Source organism: Pseudochaenichthys georgianus, chromosome 10 (assembly GCF_902827115.2).
Source record: "Pseudochaenichthys georgianus chromosome 10, fPseGeo1.2, whole genome shotgun sequence".
Lineage (NCBI taxonomy): Eukaryota > Metazoa > Chordata > Actinopteri > Perciformes > Channichthyidae > Pseudochaenichthys > Pseudochaenichthys georgianus.
In genome coordinates, this window is record NC_047512.1 from 23,235,331 (window position 1) to 23,247,158 (window position 11,828).

Below are 11,828 nucleotides of genomic sequence, written 5' to 3' on the forward strand. Positions count from 1 at the left end.
CATGTATTTTTTCTACAACTCTACATGTGTACATTATACAGTACATACTACATACATAGTGATATACATACATACTGTTAGAAATTAAAATCAATGTTGATATGGCGTAATTTTGAATTAAATACACTATTTAATTTAAATCAGTTTTATTCTGAAAATACCGGAAGTACACACTATTAACTTAATACTTTTATTCTGAAAATTATTCACTTCCGGTTATCATTAGCATGTGGCGAAATGCTACGTTTTCAAACCGTGAATTGAAGGTGAAATGACATGTGATGTTGTACACTGAGCACACTGGGATTAGCACTCATTTATTGACACTGAATAACGTTTATCAGGGAATGTTTAAATAACCACAGAAACCAGAATAGACGTAAGTGCTAGTTTTTTTGCGAGTCCAAGTACCGGTTCCCGACGTTCCGGTTTTAACCGGACTTGAACCGAAACTTTTTACAAGTCCAGTACCGGTTCGGCGTACCGGTACGCAGCACTAAGTATCAAAATTCAAAAGCTTTTATTGTCATTGTACATATATACAACGAGATTCATGGTTGCTGCTCCAGCGAGTGCTTTAAAAACAGACATATTAAAACACAAAATAAAAGGTCTGACAGTTACGACCAGCAAGTAGTGCACACAGCTTCGGATCGTCAAGTAGATGACCAGGATTAATAAATAAATAAATAGATGAATAAAATAGAATTATGATCAAATATATATATATGATAAATATTACAGTATACATAAAAACAGACCAGGATTATTGCACAGTGGGGATGTGGGGAGTTATTTTTGTGTGTTTAATGGCCCATGGGAAGAAACTGTTTGTGAGTCTGGAGGTGCGGGCTTTCAGTGAACGGTAGCGCCGGCCCGAGGGCAGCAGGTCGAACAGATGACGGGCTGGGTGGGATGAGTCCTTCAGGATGGAACTGGTCCTCCTGAGGCAGCGAGACCTGGTGATGTCTTCCAGGGAGGGCAGAGGGCAGCCAATAATCCTCTGGGCCGTGTTAATGACCCTCTGCAGAGCCTTCCTGTCGGCAGCCGAGCACCCTGCATACCAAGCAGAGATGCAGTATGTGAGGACGCTCTCAACTGTCGAGCGATAGAAGGTCACCAGCAGCTTCTGATTCAGATGGTTCTTTCTGAGCAGTCTCAGGAAGTACAGTCGCTGCTGGGCCTTCTTTATCACTGCCGTGGTGTTTGTGGACCAGGTGAGCTCCTGGGAGATGTGGACTCCCAGGAATTTAAATGAAGGCACCCTCTCTACACAGTCCCCATTAATGTAGAGGGGGGCGTGGTCTATGCTTGTTCTCCTGAAATCGATAATGATTTCTTTCGTTTTTATGGAGTTAAGCAGTAGGTTGTTGACCGCGCACCACTCCGTCAGTTTACGGACCTCCTCTCTATAGGCTGTCTCATCACCTCCTGAGACGAGCCCGATGACAGTGGTGTCGTCTGCATATTTAATGATGGTGTTTGAAGGGTAGGTGGGAGAGCAGTCATGTGTGTATAAGGCATACAGGAGTGGACTTAGCACACAGCCCTGGGGAGAGCCAGTGCTGAGTGTTAGGGTGGAAGAGAGATGGGAGCCCAGTTTCACACATTGTGGTCTGTTTGTGAGGAAATCTTTTATCCAGGCACAGGTGGAGGGGGGCAGGTGGAGGTCAAGAAGTTTATTGATGAGGATGTCAGGGATGATGGTGTTAAGTGTGGTGTGGAGGGTTATGGCAATGGCACCCTCCGTATGACGCTGTGCTGTCAGTACACTTGTCCCTGTTTGTGATTGGTAAAATGTAGCTAACCCCGCCCCTTTCATGTGAACGGCTATCAGCTGGAGAGAGAAAACCTGGCTTGATTTACCGAGTTGATAACCAGCGTCGTAGGACCGCTTAGCGAGATCTCGTTTGTTAGGGTTAGTTAAGATAACTCAAACATATCCAGGGTCTGTTGAACTGGCTTCGTAGTGCACAGGGCACAGGTGGCTGCATAGCAGCGCTAATGTCAAAGACACAAACATTATACATTATATTTTTATTTTACCAGGATGCAGTGACACAAATATTTGGGAAGGTCTTAGCCTTAATTCCCTAGGCTACAGTACCCGCCGCCCCTGGCAGCAGGCCATTCACTTTGATTTTATCCCGTTATGAAATGTCATAATTTCGACAATAAAGAAATGCTACATAAACGTTATCTTGCACGTTTTATCGAACCATCTCCGTTTCTAACTTTCAATATATTCATGCGGGGGCGGAGCCTCACAGACATGCTGCTGCGCTGTGCACACAGTTCTGCCGGTAATGAATATTAGGATACATTTTGTGAGGAAACTTTTCCACCAATAATTCCAATAAGTATTCCAAAATGTATTCACTTCAGGTTTACGAAAGTAACTGTTTTCGGATTAGTTGTTTTTCAAATGTAACGCGAGCTGAATACAGTTAGGCTACTTGATTTTTGTATTCTGATTACATAACGCCGTTACATGTATTCCGTTACAACCCAACCCTGTGTACAGATCATCAGTCCTGTGTACAGATCAGTTCGATAAAGTCATGCCTAAACAGCGACATTTTACACGATATATACGGGTTTAAATAGCAGCATTTGCCACGGAAGGCGAGTGGCAGCTACAGTAAACCTTCTCTTACTCTGGCATCTTGTGGCAACTCCCGTTGAGCAGCGGCAGATGCCTCGGCAAGTTGTGGCATCTGTGGCATATGCCGGAAGTACTTGCCACAGATACCACAGAGTAGCGGCCTCTGTGGCAGATGCCGGAAGTACTTGCCACTGCCTGCAGATGCCACGAAATGTGCTTGCTGTCTCTCACACATCAACGTCTGCACTCACAGTGCCGCTGACTGTAGGCTACGTAATGTTACTTTGATCCGGTTACTTATGTTGTGGCAGATATTTAATTAAGCTTTCTTAACATAGCCTAATAGTATAATAGTTATAATAGTCAGATTGCTCTGAAGATGGGAGGTGATGTTCTATTCATTTTCACGTTCACACAGTCGGTGATTTTGGCCGGCCGTCTTTCCTGCAACCGCAGTTTAAACTGTATTTCCTCCTCACACTGAGCTCTGATTGGTCAGCAGGCGTGGTGCTTTCGCTGAGTTGGTCTCTTGTCCTGGAACCTATCCTGCTTCGGAGCACAGACTAGGTTCCAGGATAAGTCACCATGGAGATCTAGCCCGCTAAAAAGTGAACCAGCTTCGTAGTACCGGAAATCCCAGAAGTTATCTTTCTAAACGAAAATCCTGCTTCAGTATACCCCCCAGGTTAGCCGCACAGCATAAGTTACCATGGAGATCTAGCCCGCTAAAAAGAGAACCAGCGTCGTATGACCGGAAGGCCGGAGTTTTCCCTGAAGTTAGCCGTCTAAGCGAAAATACTGCTTCGTAGTACAGGCCTCTGTTGCCAACATTGTGGTTGGTGTGAATTCTGTTGTTGCGATTGTGTTACAATGAATAGTTTAGTTAGTATGTTAATTGTTTTGATGTGATTTGGGTGAACACTCGATTATCTAGATATTTCCTCACAAATATTTATAATACTTCTAATATAAATACTTATTAAAAGTTAAAGCTTTCAGGCTGATCGGCTTAAAGTGCAGACAACTTAAAAGAAATGCCTTGCAGTTTGCCCATCATTTTATATCATCATATCACTTAAGGAACCTTTGATCTTTTGGGTGGATCTCATTGGATAACAGAGTCACAGAGCACACTTAATTATACTTATTAATCCCTTAAGCCAGGAGAGGAATGCAGTTATTTGGCTTCTGTCACCGGTTTGAACTCACGCACATCCTCCACACACCTGATTAAAAGCTTTCCTTAAAGCTTTAGTTGTTAATTTTGAGAAACTATAACGATTATGGTAGAATTGAAAAGAATCCAACCATCCCTTTCCCAATGAAAGCAGCTAGCAGCACTGGCTAAAATTGTTTCTCAATCTAGTGAGAAAGTTAAGCTAACAGCCAATATTTGTTAGGAACCGTGACTCCCTGATATGGATCAAAAACAAAGAAACACTCTACAGAGGGAGTGACAAAAACGGTCACAAAACAAAACGCTCTCATGGAGGAAATCACAAAAGGTACTTGGTCTCTCTATGGCCGCTTGGATCTGACTTCTTGGCATGACGAACAAGACATTACATTACATTACATGTTATTTGTTAGACGCTTTTATCCAAAGCGATTTACATACATTCAGTACTGTGGGCAATCCCCACAGGAGCAATTTTGGGGTGAAGTGTCTTGCCCAGGGACACAACGACATGCTGACTGCAGTGGGACTCGAACTTGCTACCCCCTGATTCGAAGTCCAGCACTCTATCCACTGAGCCACAGCCGCCCTGACGAACTGACAAGGGGAGACAGGACAATATATACAAGAGGTAAGTGGGAACAGGTGGAAACAATCAGGGGCGGGGCTGACGATGGCGGGAAACAAGAACCAAGGAAGTAAAGGCACCTGGAATGAGACAAGGAGTACAAAATAAAACAGGAAGTGAAACAAACAAAAACAAACATGAACGTGACAAATACATAACAAACTAACATAATTGACGGGACACAACAGTACCCCCCCTTCTAGGGCCGACTCCCGACGGCCCAGGCTGCTCAGGATGGCGATCATAGAAGTCATTTATGAGTGTTTTATCCACCACGAAAGTTGAGGAGACCCAGCAACGTTCCTCAGGCCCGTATCCCTCCCAATCGACAAAGAATTGGCGTCCTCTGCCCCGTTTGCGGACCGACAGAAGTTTCCTGACCGTGTATACCGGGCCACCATCAATGATCCGGGGTGGAGGGGGGGGTTTGGAGAGGGGAACCAGAGTGCTCTCTTGAACTGGCTTGAGTTTGCTGACATGAAACGTAGGATGAACCTTCAAGGACCTGGGGAGTTTGAGGCGCACAGAGACAGGGTTAATGATTTTGGAAACTGGGAAAGGACCCACAAACCTCGGTGCCAACTTCTTGGAATGAACATAAAGAGGTAGGTCCTTGGTAGAGAGCCAGACTTTCTGTCCCGGCTTGTAGAGGGGGGCCGCACGTCTGTGACGATCCGCCGCTGACTTCATCCGGGTCAAGGTCCGGAGTAGCGCCTGCCGAGCACCGGCCCAGACCCGCTGACAGCGTCGAACCATAGCGTGCGCGGATGGCACCTTGACTTCTTCTTCATTGGCAGGGAAGAGAGGGGGCTGATATCCGTTCGCACACTGGAACGGGGAGAGACCAGTGGCAGCCGATAGAAGAGTGTTGTGAGCGTACTCTACCCAGGTCAGATGATCGCTCCAAGTGGATTGCTTCTGGGACACGAGACACCTGAGGCAGGTTTCGATGTCCTGATTCAGGCGTTCTGTCTGATCGTTGGACTGCGGGTGATAACCGGAGGACAAGCTGACGGTGGCGCCGAGGAGCTGGCAAAACTCCTTCCAGAAGATGGAAGTGAACTGAGGACCTGTCTGAAACTGTCGCTGGGAAAACCATGAATTCTGAACACATGAGTAAGCCTGACCTCTGCCGTTTTCTTGGCAGAGGGAAGTTTGAGCAGAGGAATTAAATGTACCATCTTTGAGAACCGATCCACCACTGTCAGGACGGTAGTATTACCTTTGGAAGGTGGGAATCCAGTCACAAAGTCCATGGAGATATGCGACCATGGTCATTGAGACACTGGGAGGGGCTGGAGCAGACCCACCTGGGCCTGGGAAGAAGTTTTATTCCGGGCGCATGCTGGACAGACCGCCACATATTCAGAGACCTCTTTTCTCATGGCCGGCCACCAGAACCGCTGCTTTATGGCAAACATAGTTCGCCGGACCCCCGGATGACATGCAAGCTTGGACGTGTGAGCCCAGTGGATTACCTGAGAGCGTAAAGACACAGGGACAAACAAACGGTTGTCTGGACACTCACTAGGTGCCGGGCTCACAACATTAGCCTGCTTCACATCTGTTTCTATCTGCCAAGTTACCGACCCAACCACACAGTTTAGTGGAAGGATTGATTCAGGTTTCTTGGCATTAGGGACAGGCTCAAAGAGACGAGACAGTGCGTCTGGCTTACGGTTTTGCGTACCCGGTCTAAAGGATAACGTAAAGTTAAACCTACTAAAGAACAGAGTCCACCGGGCCTGACGTGAATTGAGTCTCTTGGCTTTTCTGACATACTCTAAGTTCTTGTGGTCTGTCCACACAACAAACGGTTGCTCCGCCGCTTCGAGCCAGTGTCTCCACTCCTCCAAAGCTGCTTTGACAGCTAGTAACTCCTTGTTCCCCACATCATAGTTCTTTTCAGCTGAGGTCAACTTGCGCGATAGATAAATGCAGGGGTGCATCCGGTTATCCTTGGAGGACCTCTGGGACAACACAGCCCCTATGCCCTCGTTGGAAGCGTCGACCTCAACCCTAAACGGTCTCTGGGAATCCGGAACAGTGAGTACGGGTGCCGTGGTGAATCCTTTCTTGAGGCACTGGAAAGCCGACTCGGCCTGGGGGGTCCACTGAAAGGAAACTTTAGAAGAGGTGAGAGCATGTAGAGGAGCGGCTACAGAACTGAAGTTGCGTATAAACTTTCGGTAAAAGTTGGCAAACCCCAGGAACTGTTGGACTCTCTTGCGGCTATCTGGAGTAGGCCAGTCGGTCACCGCACTGACCTTGGACGGATCCATCTGGACCTGATTGGCGGTGATAATGTAGCCCAGGAAAGAGACAGTGGTTGCATGGAAATCGCACTTCTCAGCTTTCACATACAACTGATTCTCCAGAGGCTTCTGGAGGACTTGGCGAACATGCCTGACATGAGACTGAATATCTGGAGAGAAAATCCGAATATCGTCCAAATACACGAAAACAGACACATTCAAAAATAGTTTGAAAAACAGCAGGAGCATTGCATAGTCCAAAAGGCATAACCCTGTATTCGTAATGTCCGCTACGTGTGTTGAACCCCGTTTTCCACTTGTCACCCTCTCTAATCCTGACGAGGTGGTAGGCCTTTCTCAGATCGAGCTTGGTGAACACCTTAGCTGACTGAAGTAGTTCAAAAGCTGAAGACATCAGCGGGAGTGGGTGGCGGTTTTTCACCGTAATGTCATTTAATGGGCTGTAGTCAATGCATGGTCTTAGAGACCCATCCTTCTTCCCCACAAAGAAGAATCCTGCGCCCGCAGGTGAAGAAGAGGGACGGATTATCTCCGCTTTCAGTGAGGAGGAGATGTAGTCATCCATGGCGGCCCGCTCTGGTCCTGAGATAGAATATAAGCGCCCCCTAGGGATGGGTGCGCCAGGTAACAGGTCGATGGCACAGTCAAACGGACGATGAGGAGGCAATGATAGTGCTTTGGTTTTGTTAAAAACCTCTTTAATGTCAGTGTGCTCTTTGACCTGGCTGCGACATCTCCTTTGGACGCAGTAACCACTGTAAGTAATAATCTTGTTTAATTAGACTTCTCTATTTCAGTTATTCTACTCTGTATAATTGTTCTGTAGTTATTGTAGCTAAAACGGCACTTTTGAGAGAATTTAAATCTCAGATCTGACCACGTGAAACTCTCACTGCCTTCAGTTTCTGTCTGGGCTGCATTTAAATCGGCACACCCTCCCAGTTGTCGCCCATCAGCTGTAGAGAGTTAACTAACTAGAGGGGCGTGGCACCACAGCTGTGAGAACTCAGTAATCAGGTGTCCATTTAGGCAGCTCTTTCTTTGAGCGTCAGCTTCAGCGTCAGACAGCCGAAGACTGACAAAGACATTAGAGTCCTGCGGGAGTTCAAGACTGACAAAGACATTAGAGTCCTGCGGGAGTCACGAGGGAGGCAAAGAGGAGGCAAATCCTACTCTGATTGAGCTAAGTATCGCTGGTGTTTTATTTTTAATTTGTTTAGCTTTCTAGCCCCTCATCCTATAATCATGTGTATTTTCTCCATTCCTGTTCATGTGTCTTCTCGCAATTATCACTGGCCTCGTGTATCTCCTAATCGCTATAACCGGCCCGCTCTCGTCTATCCCACGTGCTCCTCTGAGATCCAGCATCTAGTTTCAGGCGGCCTGTGGAACTGCCAGTCAGCTGTTCCTAAGGCTGACTTCATCTCTGGCTACGCCTCCCTGCAGACCCTGGATTTCCTTGCTCTCACTGAGACCTGGATTACTCCATTCAACACATCCACCCCAGCAGCTCTCTCCACAGCATATTCCTTCTCCCATACACCCAGACCCACTGGCAGAGGAGGTGGCACTGGTCTCCTGCTCTCTCCCACATGGAGCTTTTCCCTCTTCAAGCTACCTAACTTCACTCCTTCCACCTTTGAATTCCATGCCGTCACAGTGACCCATCCTATACAATTAACCATTGTTGTTCTCTACCGTCCACCAGGCGCCTTGGGGGACTTCTTGGAGGAATTAGATCATCTCCTCTCACACATCCCTGAAATCGGCCCTCCCGCTGTACTTCTCGGAGACTTCAACCTCCAGACGGGGAAGATAGACGAACTAACATCTCTGTTAACCACCTTTGCTTTCTCACTGTCTCCGTCCCCACCAACTCATAAAGCTGGCAATGTCCTTGATCTCATATTCTCAAGGAACTGCGCTACTTCTAACCTCTCTGTAAACCCGCTCCACACCTCCGATCACTTCTTCATTTCATTCTCTCTACCCCTTTCCAAACATAACAAACTAATCTCTTCGCATCCTGCACTTGTCCGCCGTAACCTCCGTTCCCTCTCCCCCTCTACCTTTGCCTCCTCTGTGCTCTCAGCCCTCCCTTCCTCTGACTCCTTCCAACTCCTGCCTCCAAACTCTGCTGCAGAAACTCTCCTCTCTACTCTCTCATCCTCTCTGGACTCTCTCTGTCCTCTCACATCTCGGCAGGCTCGTCAGTCCCCTCCTGCTCCCTGGCTAAATGACGCACTGCGTGCTAATAGAACCGTCCTTCGGGCAGCAGAGCGGAAATGGTGGAAATCCAAACATTGCGACGACCTCCTAACCTATCAGGCTCTCCTCTCCTCTTTCTCTGCTTCCATCTCTCAGGCAAAAAGCACTTTCTTTCAAGACAAGATCCAATCTTCCTATTCCAATCCTAAAAAACTATTTGCCATCTTCTCCACCCTCTTGGACCCTCCCAAAGCCCCTCCCTCCTCCTCCCTTCTGTCAAGCGACTTTGTTAACTACTTTGAAAAAAAGGTTGACGATATTCGCTCGTCTTTTTCTGACTCACCTCTACTCACCGCTGGATCACCTGACCGACGGTCAACCGGCACACTAACTACTTTTTCCCCTCTCTCGCCAAGTGAGGTTCTTACCCTCATTACCTCTGCCCGCCCTACCACCTGTCCTCTGGACCCTATCCCTTCAAACCTCCTTCAGACTATCGCTCCTGATATTCTACCGTTTCTCACCCATTTCATCAACACTTCTCTAACTTCTGGTCACTTTCCAAACAGTCTCAAGGAGGCAAGAGTAAACCCTCTCCTGAAGAAACCCACTCTCAACCCGTCTGATGTTATAAACTACAGGCCTGTCTCTCTCCTCCCGTTCCTGTCTAAAACACTTGAACGCACTGTCTTTAAACAACTCTCCTGTTATCTCCATCAGAACAACCTTCTGGATCCGCACCAGTCTGGTTTCAAGGCAGGTCACTCCACAGAAACTGCTCTTCTTGCTGTCACTGAGGAACTGCACACTGCTAAAGCAGCCTCCCTCTCCTCTGTCATCATCCTGTTGGACCTGTCTGCTGCATTCGACACGGTGAACCATCAGATCCTCCTTCGCACTCTCCAAGAACTTGGAGTTTCAGGCTCTGCACTTTCGCTCCTCACCTCATACCTCAAAGACCGCACCTACAGGGTAACTTGGAGAGGGTCCGAGTCCGACCCTTGTCAATTAACTACAGAGGTCCCTCAGGGCTCTGTTCTTGGTCCCCTCCTCTTCTCCCTGTACACAAACTCGCTCGGATCTGTCATTAGCCCGCATGGTTTTTCATACCACTGCTACGCTGACGACACCCAACTAATTCTGTCCTTTCCCCGCTCAGAGACCCAGGTGGTCGCACGCATCTCTTCTTGTTTAGCTGACATCTCTCAGTGGATGTCTGCTCATCATCTCAAGCTCAACCTTGACAAAACTGAAGTGCTTTTCCTTCCGGGAAAAGATTGTCCCACTCTTGACCTGACTATCAACATCGGCACCTCTGCTGTCTCCCCGACCCAGACTGCAAGGAATCTGGGTGTGATCCTTGATAACAAACTGTCCTTCACTGCAAACATCGCTGCTACAACCCGCTGCTGCAGATACACGCTTTTCAACATCAGGAAGATGCGTCCCCAGCTGACCCAGAAAGCCACGCAGGTTCTGGTCCAGGCTCTCGTCATCTCACGCCTAGACTACTGCAACTCCCTCCTGGCTGGTCTACCTGCATGTGCCATCCGACCTCTGCAGCTCATCCAGAATGCAGCGGCTCGTCTGGTCTTCAACCTTCCTAAATTTTCCCACACCACTCCGCTCCTCCGCTCCCTCCACTGGCTTCCAGTAACTGCTAGAATTCACTTCAAGACACTGGTACTTGCGTACCATGCTGCGAATGGATCTGGCCCTTCCTACATCCAGGACATGGTTAAACCGTACACCCCAGCGCGTGCACTTCGTTCTGCATCAGCCAAACGACTCGCTGCACCCTCGCTGCGAGGGGGACCCAAGTTCCCATCAGCAAAAACACGTGGGTTTGCTATCCTGGCTCCTAAATGGTGGAATGAGCTCCCCATTGACATCAGGACGGCAGAAAGCTTACACACCTTCCGGCGCAGACTGAAAACTCATCTCTTTCGACTCCACTTAGAGCGATAGAATGACTAACAAATAACTGCTAACAGAGCACTTATATACTAATAAAGGACTGGCTTATCTAAAGCCAGTTGAGTAGCACTTGAACTGATTGGCTCTATGAAACCTGATGTACTTATATGATTCTGTTTTCCTCAAGGTTGTGTCTTCCTGGTCGAATGTACTTATTGTAAGTCGCTTTGGATAAAAGCGTCAGCTAAATGCAATGTAATGTAATGTAATTGTAGCAAGAGGGGACCTTGGAAAGGTCAGAAAAGTCTGAGCTACTATCAGCCACTGCAACAGTACGTGGAGCTTTACATGACTGTTCACAATTCTCTCCCCATCCCTTAATTTGTCGTGAACACCAGTCTATATGTGGGTTGTGTGTTTTTAACCAGGGAAACCCCAAAATCAGCGGATGCTGTGCAGAATCGAACAGATGAAATTGCATCATTTCCACATGATTATTGTCAATAGTCACTTGCATGGGTTCTGTACAGTCAGTGACTCTACACATTAGTCTGCCGTCTAGGGCACTGGCATTAACGGGATGTTTGAGCGGAACAGTCTTAATATTGAGACGTTTCGCTAGACCCCAGTCTATGAGACTTTCATCAGCCCCAGAGTCAATTAAGGCCCCCATAGTGTGTGTCTGACTATTGGCAGTGATATCTACTTGGGTGAGTGTGCGAGGAGGATAATCAGATGAAATTTTGCTCACCAACGCCCTCCTCATGGTTGGTGAGCATGCCCTTTTCCCGGACATGTCGCCTGCTGGTGTCCCATTTGACCACAGTAGAAGCAGCATCCCTCCTGCAGGCGGCGCCGTCGTTCCTCTGGAGAAATCCTCGTTCTCCCGAGCTGCATAGGTTCCTCCGGTGCCTGTGGTGGCGCTGTCACTGCTGGGCCTGATGAAGAGGCGAACAAGGTATCCCATGAGGACTGCCTACCCAGAGAGCGCCCCTGGTGGCTGGGAGGTCTTGTTGC